The 8,934-nt window shown below is 34.7% G+C and overlaps 1 long non-coding RNA gene across 1 annotated transcript in view; it reads right to left on the reverse strand.

Annotated features, from left to right (window-relative positions):
* LOC148130183 (uncharacterized) overlaps positions 1 to 8,044 on the reverse strand; it is a 58,023-nt gene extending 49,979 nt beyond the window's left edge. The window contains exon 1 of the long non-coding RNA XR_015750215.1: positions 7,977 to 8,044. This is a non-coding gene — a long non-coding RNA (uncharacterized LOC148130183). The remainder of the gene's footprint in view (positions 1 to 7,976) is intronic.
* Positions 8,045 to 8,934: the final 890 nt, after the last annotated feature.

Consider the following 8,934-nt stretch of genomic DNA (forward strand, 5'->3'; position numbering starts at 1 on the left):
GTTGAGGGAGCCAGTGTTATCCAAATTTTCTGCAGTCATGTAGCCAGGATGATTATATGCTAAGGTGCATGGAACACTGTTACTTTCCCATCAAAGTGGTACCCATTTATCTACTTGCTTTTTCATGCTTTCAAATTGCTGGGTGGGCAGGAGCTGGAGCAAGTCAAAGGAGCAAACCCCATCATGCAATCCAAAGACTTGATTCTTGCAGCTGACAAGTTCAGTGTCTTTAGTTACTGGGCCATTGTGCCCCTTGTTCCAGTTAAGGTCTATAACATTCTAGTACCCAATATCTTATTTTTCCTGACTGTCTTCACTAACTTGCACAATAATATTCTCTACTATGTTATAACTTCAGGCTTTTAGTAGGAATTTGCACTGACATAGAGAAGCACCTCCAATATCTAAGATGATGCTATTATGAAGGGTGTAATATGTGGTAAAACGAAAAAAGAGGGAAAGAATACACCTTCCATATGCTGTTTCTTCAGTTAGTGCTGAGGGATTCCTGAGGGGTTGTATTTTATTGCAATATTAGTGTGCATCTCTCTGTGTGTGTTTTATATATATATATATATTATATATATATTACTTTTATTTTTTAATTTTTAAAAGAAAGTTTATTTAAGAATCATACATTTAGAACATTAAAAAAACAAGCATATAAACAGATATATATATATATATACACTTTGCAGCGAAAGTTGAGCAATAGTTACACATTTTTTAACATTTTTTACCAATGATGTGATCTGCCTTGTTACAATACCTTCTTCATTCTTTCAATGTTTTAGTTTCACAAAATATTTTATGATTAAACGCACATCTTCAATAACTTTATAACTTATCCAGTTGTCAAATAATGCCTTTTCTTTAACCATTCATACCAGGAATTCCATGTTTTATAGTAATCACTATCTTGGTTATTTTTTAATAGTTTAGTTAGGCTATCCATGTCTGCATACTTGTGGATTTTTTTCATGACCATCTCCTCTGAAGGGACGGTAGACAATTTCCAATTTTGTGAATAGCTTATTCTAGCTGCCGTTATAATGTGTAAAAATAAATATTGGTATTTTTTTTCCATTTTTGAATCTATCATACCCAGCAAGAAAGTTTTGGGTTCAAGTTTTACTTCTTGCTTAGTTATATTTAAAATCCAATTTTTGATATTTTTCCAGAACTTTTGCGCAAATGGACAGGTCCACCACATATGGACATATGTTCCCTGGACTCAGTTACATTTCCAGCAGTTTGGGGGGAGGTTTGGGAACATCTTAGCCAGTCTCGCAGGTGGCAGGTGCCAATGATACATCATTTTATAGAGGTTCTCTTTATACGAGGCTGACATAGTTAATTTGTAGTTTGTTTTCTAAATATGTTCCCACTTGTCTAATTCAATACATTTTTTGCCCAAATTATCATATACTCCTTGACTGTTTCTTCTTTTAGTTTATAATCCAATAGATATTTATATATTTTACTAATCATCTTCCTTTCTTCTCCTTGCCAAATTTTATCTAATTCTTTATCTAATTCTTGATAGGTCATGTTAAAACCAAATTGTTCTTTATCTTTTTTGTAATGCGATTGTATCTGCGCATGATATCTCTTTTCCTAAAATTTGTATTTGATTCCTAGCCTTTAGCTCTCCATTTTGATGTAATAAATCTTTATATCTTACAATATTATCAAAATCTAAAAGATTTGGATGTGTAACTGCCTTCATTATAGATAACCTTGCAGTAATGTACTTTTTAAAATCTTTTCCCAAATATTTAGTAGCACATTCCTTGTATAATGCCTTTGAAAATGGTGTTTACTCTTTCCATCCCATATAAATGTGTGCCATCCGAGTTGGAGATCAAAGCCTTCTAGTGTTAAAATCCTTTTGTTTTTCAGATTGACCCAGTCTTTAAGCCAAGTTGCTATCGCAGCCTGGTAATATATTTCGAAGTCCGGAAGACCAAAGCCTCCTTTCTTTCTATCGTCTTGTAATAGTTTATATTTTATTCTGGGTTTTTTCCCTTGCCATATAAATTTGGATATATGTTTATTTAATTCTTCAAAAAAGCTTTTTTCCAACTTGATTGGCACAGTCTGAAATAGGAACAACAATTTTGGCAGAATATTCATTTTTACTATTGCAATACAGCCTAATAGAGATATTTTTAGTTTAGCCCAATTATCTAAATCTTTAAATATTTGGATTGTTAATTTATTGTAATTATCTTTTTTGATTGGTGAGCACCTAGCTGTCAGCCATATCCCCAAATATTTTACTTTATTTACCACCTGTATACCTAATTTTTATTAGTTTTTTCTTTTGTTTATTTGTACAGTTTTTTGTTATCATTTTTGTTTTTTCTTTATTAATTTTTACCCCTGCCACCTTTCCATATTGTTCTATTTCTTTCATCAGAATAGGTGTCGTTTCCAGGGGATCTTCCACTATAAAGGCCATATCGTCTGCGAATGCTTGAAGTTTGTACTCTTCTTTTTTAACTTCTAATCCCCTGATCTCTTGGTTTTGTCGAATTTGTACCAACAGTGTCTCTTCTGCTAGTATATAAAGTAGGGGAGCCAAGGAACATCCTTGTCTTACACCTTTGTTTATCCTTATATTATCTGTATTTTCCCCATTTATTAATATTTTTGCGGTTTGGGTGTTATATATTGTTTTAATGAATCCTAAAAAAAAATTCACCAAATTTCATGCCTGTCAATTGTTTAATTAGAAAATTCCAATTTAAATTGTCAAACGCCTTCTGAGCGTCTAAAAACATCAGCGCCATTGTTTTAGTTGAGTGTATTTCATAGAATTCTAAAACATCCATAATTATTCTTGTATTTGTCTTCATTTGTCTATATGGCAGAAACCCATTCTGGTCAGTATGGATAATCCTACTTATTATTTTCTTTAATCTTTCCGCCAATATTGTGGCCAAAATCTTATAATCTACGTTTAAAAGTGATATTGGCCTATAATTTTGGATTTTTTTGTGGATCTGACTGCTCTTTGTGAATTAGGGTTATATATGCTTCGGTCCATGATTTTGGTATATTAGCATTATCCAAGGCTTCATTATATAGATCTATCATTAACTCCTCCAATGACTCTTGGAACTCTTTATAGAATTCAGACGGAATTCCATCTGGGCCCAGGGTTTTATTTGATTTTTGGGCTCCAATTGCCTTTCTAATTTCTTCTGTGGATATTTTATTATTTAAAATACATTTCTCTTCATCCGTAATTTCCTGTAAATTTTTTTCCTTCAAATATTGGTTAATAAGTTGTTCTGGTACTTCTTCTTGATTGTATAGACTTGTAAAAAGGTCCTTGGCAATTTCTTTTTTTTCCTTAGCCTTTCCCTTTTTGGGGAAATACTTTCCCTTTTTGGTCTTGGAGACCTACAATCGTTCTTTTTCCTTCTTTTTTTATTTTATGGGCTAACCATCTCCCTGGCTTGTTTGCATTTTCAAACTAGTTTTGTTTTGTTAGTTTAACTTTTCAAGCCAGGTCTTCCTGCATACTTAAATTTATCTTATGTTTTACCAAATCTATTTCTTTACTAATATTTTGATTATCCGGATCAGCTTGTCTACTTAATTTTAAATCTTTAAGTTTCTCTCTCCACACATTTTGTTGTTGTTGTTTTTCTTTATTTTTTTTAATACTATAGCCAATAGTTAGACCTCTCACATAGGCTTTTGTTGTATCCGAAAGATTTTGAAGAGACGTATGCTCTCTCTTGTTTATTTCAAAAATATTTTCAATTCTTTTCTCAATATTTCAATATATTTGTTATCTTTTAATATACTATTATTAAATGTCCCTCTTCCAATCGTTCTCTTTCCTTTCCACTTAATTTGAATAGGGTTATGATCAGTCCATATATTTGGCAAAATCTCTATATTTTCAATGTTTCCCATTAAGCCTGGGTTCATCCAAATCTGATCTATTCTAGACCAAGAATGATGGAGATTGGAAAAGAAAGTATATTGTTTTTTGGTTGGATATAGTTCTCTCCACACATCCTTCAAGTTTAGTGTGTATTAGTGTGTATCTGTGTGTGTGTGTTTTATATATATATATTATATATATATGTATGTAGATTTTCACGGGTACAGGTATGTAGGTCTAGGTGTGTTCAGGTCTTTTCCCGTGTAAGATTAACAGTATCTTGGCGATGTTTCGGCGAGGTGCCACTTACCATCCTCAGGCTGGTGCTTTCGGCTTCGTGCCAGTGCAAGCAGGGAAAAGATCCGAACACACCTAGACCTACACACACGCACACACACACATACACACACACACACATCACACACACACACACACACACACACACACACATCACGCACATCTATTTCTGTTACTTATTTTCCTTTACCATTGTTGTCTCAGTTTCTTCAGATCTTTGTGTCCAGTTTTCAGAATTTGCAAAATCTATGTTAAAATAGGACCTTCACTTAATGAATTCTTTATTCTCTATATCTTATTTCTCTACCTCTACAACCAATACATCATCCAACACTGGTGTTAGTACAGAGGAGAAAAGGGACTTTTTTTCCTGCTAGTAGCAGTCCCAAAGGTGAATAGGAAAAATACAAAAGGGTGGGATATTGTTGCATCAAGGATTAAAAATTCATACCTGCTATTTTACACCAAAATCTCTCTCTTTGTAGTTTAATCGCCTTAGTTACAGTTAACCATTGTAGTACAATGTAAGGTCTGAAAGTGGTTTATCCAGGCATCCAGAACATTACATTTTGTCCCAAGAAAAAACAGTGACTTTCTGGTGCTGCCTATATTTACAAAGGATATTATAAATATTGTATCTATTTATATGAATGAAACTATTCATCTTTCCCACTTTCCATCTTCAAAATAATAAATTATCATAATACTATAGAACAGCGGTCGGCAACTGGTGGTCCACAAGAAAATTTTGGTGGTCCGCAGAGAAATGTCACCCCCAGAGCACCCCCAAAGCAATTAATGCAAGCTGTGCAGCCCACATGGTTCTCCCTCCCTGCTCACTCACTCCTTACCTGGCAAACTTGCCTGTTAAGTTGCTATTTTTCCTTTTTCCAACCATCAGCTGTTCTGCTGTGCCAGGAGATTTAGATTAGCTAGAAAGCAGGAAATCATTGGATTTCTTGCTTTCTAGCTAATCTTTATATCATCAGCTCTGCTTTTAAGCAGTGCAGATTCAGCTAGCCGATGGCAGAAACACAGATCTCTAAGTGAATCTGTGATTCTGTGAGCAACTCAATCTGCCTGCCTGCTTTCCCTGATTTTGGGTAAAAGTTGCTCTTTTTTATAAAAAAAAATCAATATTTACATACATGGTGTGTTGTGGGTTAATTTTGTGAGTTTGCTTGCAAGCAAATTTTATGTGACAGACTCAGCTAGCCGATGGCAGAAAGATAAATCTCTGAATGAATCTGTAATTTTGTGAGCAACTCAATCTGCCTGCCTGTTCTGCCTGATTTTGGGTAAAAGTTGCTCTTTTTTAATAAAAAATTTACATACATGGTGTGTTGTGAGTTAATTTTGTGAGGTTTTTTGCTAGCAAATTTTATGGGTTTGCTTGCAAGCAAATTTTATGTGACAGTTTCAGGTAACCGATCTCACAGAACTCTGAATGAATCTGTGATTCTGTGAGCAAATCAATCTGCCTGCCTGCTTTGCTTGATTTTGTATAGAAGTTTCTCTTTTTTTATAAAAATATCAATATTTATATAAATATTTACAATATTTACATACAAGTCATGCCCAGCCAGTCACATGACCACCAAGCCACACCCACATATTAGGCCATGCCCACAGAACCAGTTGCTAAGAAATTTGAATCCCACCCCTGCTTCTGTGTTTGTGTGTGTGTGTGTGTGAGAGAGAGAGAAGGGGGTGGGTTAGATCAGATCTCTCTCTCCCACCAATGTCAGCAAGCCACTGTCAGTCAAAATTCATCTTAGTGGTCCCTGGGATTTAAAATTATGAGTTTGGTGGTCCCTGAGGTCCAAAAGGTTGACGACCCCTGCTATAGAACAGAATAACAAGATTGTGTTCCAAGGAAGGGTTTTTAGTTCCAAAGACTGCTTATTAGATTGCAACTTTATTTATCAAACTTTCAGTTTTTGAGAGAAACATTTAAAAAATATTATTAAAGCATCCCACCATCATCACTCTTTCCATCTGACAAAATTAAAACCCTTTCAACAAATTAAATATGTGCACCTGACAAAGAACAGTTTTACAAAATATAATGTGTAATACATGACTCATTCCTTTTCTAAAAGACCCATTTCTTTTAAATATCCTGGCAGACCTTGTTAAAATATAGCTGCTTCACAGATTCATTTTCAGAAAGCTATGTATAGTTATTGTTTATAGAACTTGATAAGTAAAATATATGTACTATATTTAATATTATGTTATAGATGTCAAATTATTATGAATCTGCATATTAGTGACATCTACTTACCTTGCTTTTGGAAAACATAATGTTTAACTTAATAGCATGTTGGAATTATACAATTCCTGGTATTGCCATTTTGATTCCAAGGAGAATTTATGAATTATGTATATTTGATTCCAAGTAACATACAGCTATTGCTATCTCAGAATTCATATAAGAAGTAGACCACCTCCAACTATTACCATAAAAAATAAACCTTGCTGAAATGAAAATGTGGAACACTAACTACTTGATAAACAATTTCTTACTTGATATCAACTCAATTTTTACCAGCTCATCTAATACCAAAAACCCAAACACCAAGGATGAAAATAAGAGCAAAAGGAGCTGCACACAACTCCACTTGTGTGAGTAGTGGGTGCATCCTTCTCTGGCTGAAATGGAGCTTCATGCATGTGCTTGCACTCATGTAAAAAGCTCTATACGTGTGGGTGGTAGGCACTTGCCCTTGAGCATGAAGCTCCACTTGTATGAGTGAAGGTGCATGAGCAGAAGGCATTTGTGCTCACGTGTGAAGCTCCATTTGCATGAATGGAGTTTTGCATACAAATGCAAATGCCTCCACTCACACAAGTGGAATTTTGCTTGCAAGCACCTTTTACTCGCGTAAGTGGAGTTTCACCCCTGTGTGTTGCTCTATGCTCACACAAGTGGAGTTTCATGCATATATATCATGCAGCTCATCACTTCCTGCAGCCCAGTTTCGAACAGGCCATGGCCCAGTAGTGGGTCGGGAGTTTGACAGCTCTGCCTACATCATTCCAGATAAGTGGCTATCTGGTCTCTCCTTAAAAGCTTCCAGTGAGGGAGCCCCCACAACTTTTGAAGGCAACCATTCCACTATTTAATTGTTCTCACTGTTAAGAAATTTCTTAATTCTAGATTGCTTAATAATTTAACTAAGTTAAATAATCTACAAGATTTTAAAAATATGTAGGGAAATTTGCAGAAGCATAATCAACAATGTTTGATTTAACTCACTACTACTAAAAATGTCACTAGGAAGTCGGTTCTTCCTAGAGAATGCTTACTAGCTGAAATTGAATAGGATTTGTAAACGTACAGAAAGAGGATAATTGTCTTCTTCTCCTTTATTCCACCTTTCCTAGAATGAAAGCCTAAATTAAAAATAAACAAAACTAAAATCCAAACATTTAAATTATATTTAATTCTAACTACATATAGAAAAAATAAACACATAGGAATACTTTCATACACTAATATATGTAAAGAAAAAATAAACTGCAGATTTAATTAATATATTTCTAAAGAGATTTTCCAAATATCTTTTGGGTCTTTTGTGAATTTTTTGCCCTGCTTTTTGCTTTATGTGTATTTTTTTCATGTGGAATAATTTAGTTACAAAACCTCTATTAAGTCATCTCACTTGGAAAAGCTTTTAAAGTCAATATTCTCAAACTTGTTTGTCTCCAGGCCTTTATCATTTACTGTTTTCCATAAGTTCTTAAAACTTCAGTCAGACACTGAACTTACCTTGGAGCAAGGATCTTGAACACAGTAGAATTCTGAATACAAATATGTATGATTGATTGATTGTGTCTAGAAGCAGAGAAAATCCAACAATAGTATTATAATCAATCAAAGTAGTGGAAAATCTAAACTTCTTACCCCAGTTTACAACTCTTCCTGCATTTTTTAAAATTCTAGTAAGACATATCTACTTCTTCACAACAGGTATCTCCATTTCCTTTTAGTTTCAGCTTCGCTGATAGTATGATGTGCAACAGCTTATCTTTGAGGGAACACTTCTTATTTTAAACTTGCAAACATATTCATCTGGGTCAAGTATGTGAATATATGTAGATTCACTTACAATATAGCACATGGAAGCCGAATTCTTCAAAGCAATGAACAACCAACTTGATGACATCCATTTGTAAAGTTCATTAAAATATATATATCCTCTAAGAAAATATCATACAGGCATATATTTACCTACATCAAACACAATGTAAATATTAATCTCGGAGCTGTAATCAACAAATGGTATCAACAAAGCATGATCTTAAAGACTTAAAGGCCGGCTTATTGAATTGTACTAGCATCCTCGAGCATGTGTTCTTCATCCATCAGGGGTGGGTTTCTACTGGTTCTGTCCACCTCTGTAGAACCGGTAGCTCTGAAGAGCAGCAGACATAGAACCAGTTCTATGTCTGCTGATGTTTTTGCCCACCTGCCCATCCAGGCTCTTACCTGATCTTTATTTCCTGATTTTTCAACTTCAGGTGCCGAACGAGGTACAGCTGCAGTTAAAAAAGCAGGAAAAGAGGGCTGTTTCAAAGGCTGCGTCTCTGCACATAGCATGCTGATGACGATTTACAGGCGTGCGCCTCACAGCGTGCAGGGAAGCTCGTAAATCTCGAACCAGTAGTTAACCCTGTCGTATCCCACCCCTGTCATCCATGTATGATGGAATGTCTTTGACACATTT

Source organism: Notechis scutatus, chromosome 6 (genome assembly GCF_049901735.1).
Source record: "Notechis scutatus isolate UNSWTSFEM ecotype Mainland chromosome 6, rNotScu1.2, whole genome shotgun sequence".
NCBI classification, from domain to species: domain Eukaryota; kingdom Metazoa; phylum Chordata; class Lepidosauria; order Squamata; family Elapidae; genus Notechis; species Notechis scutatus.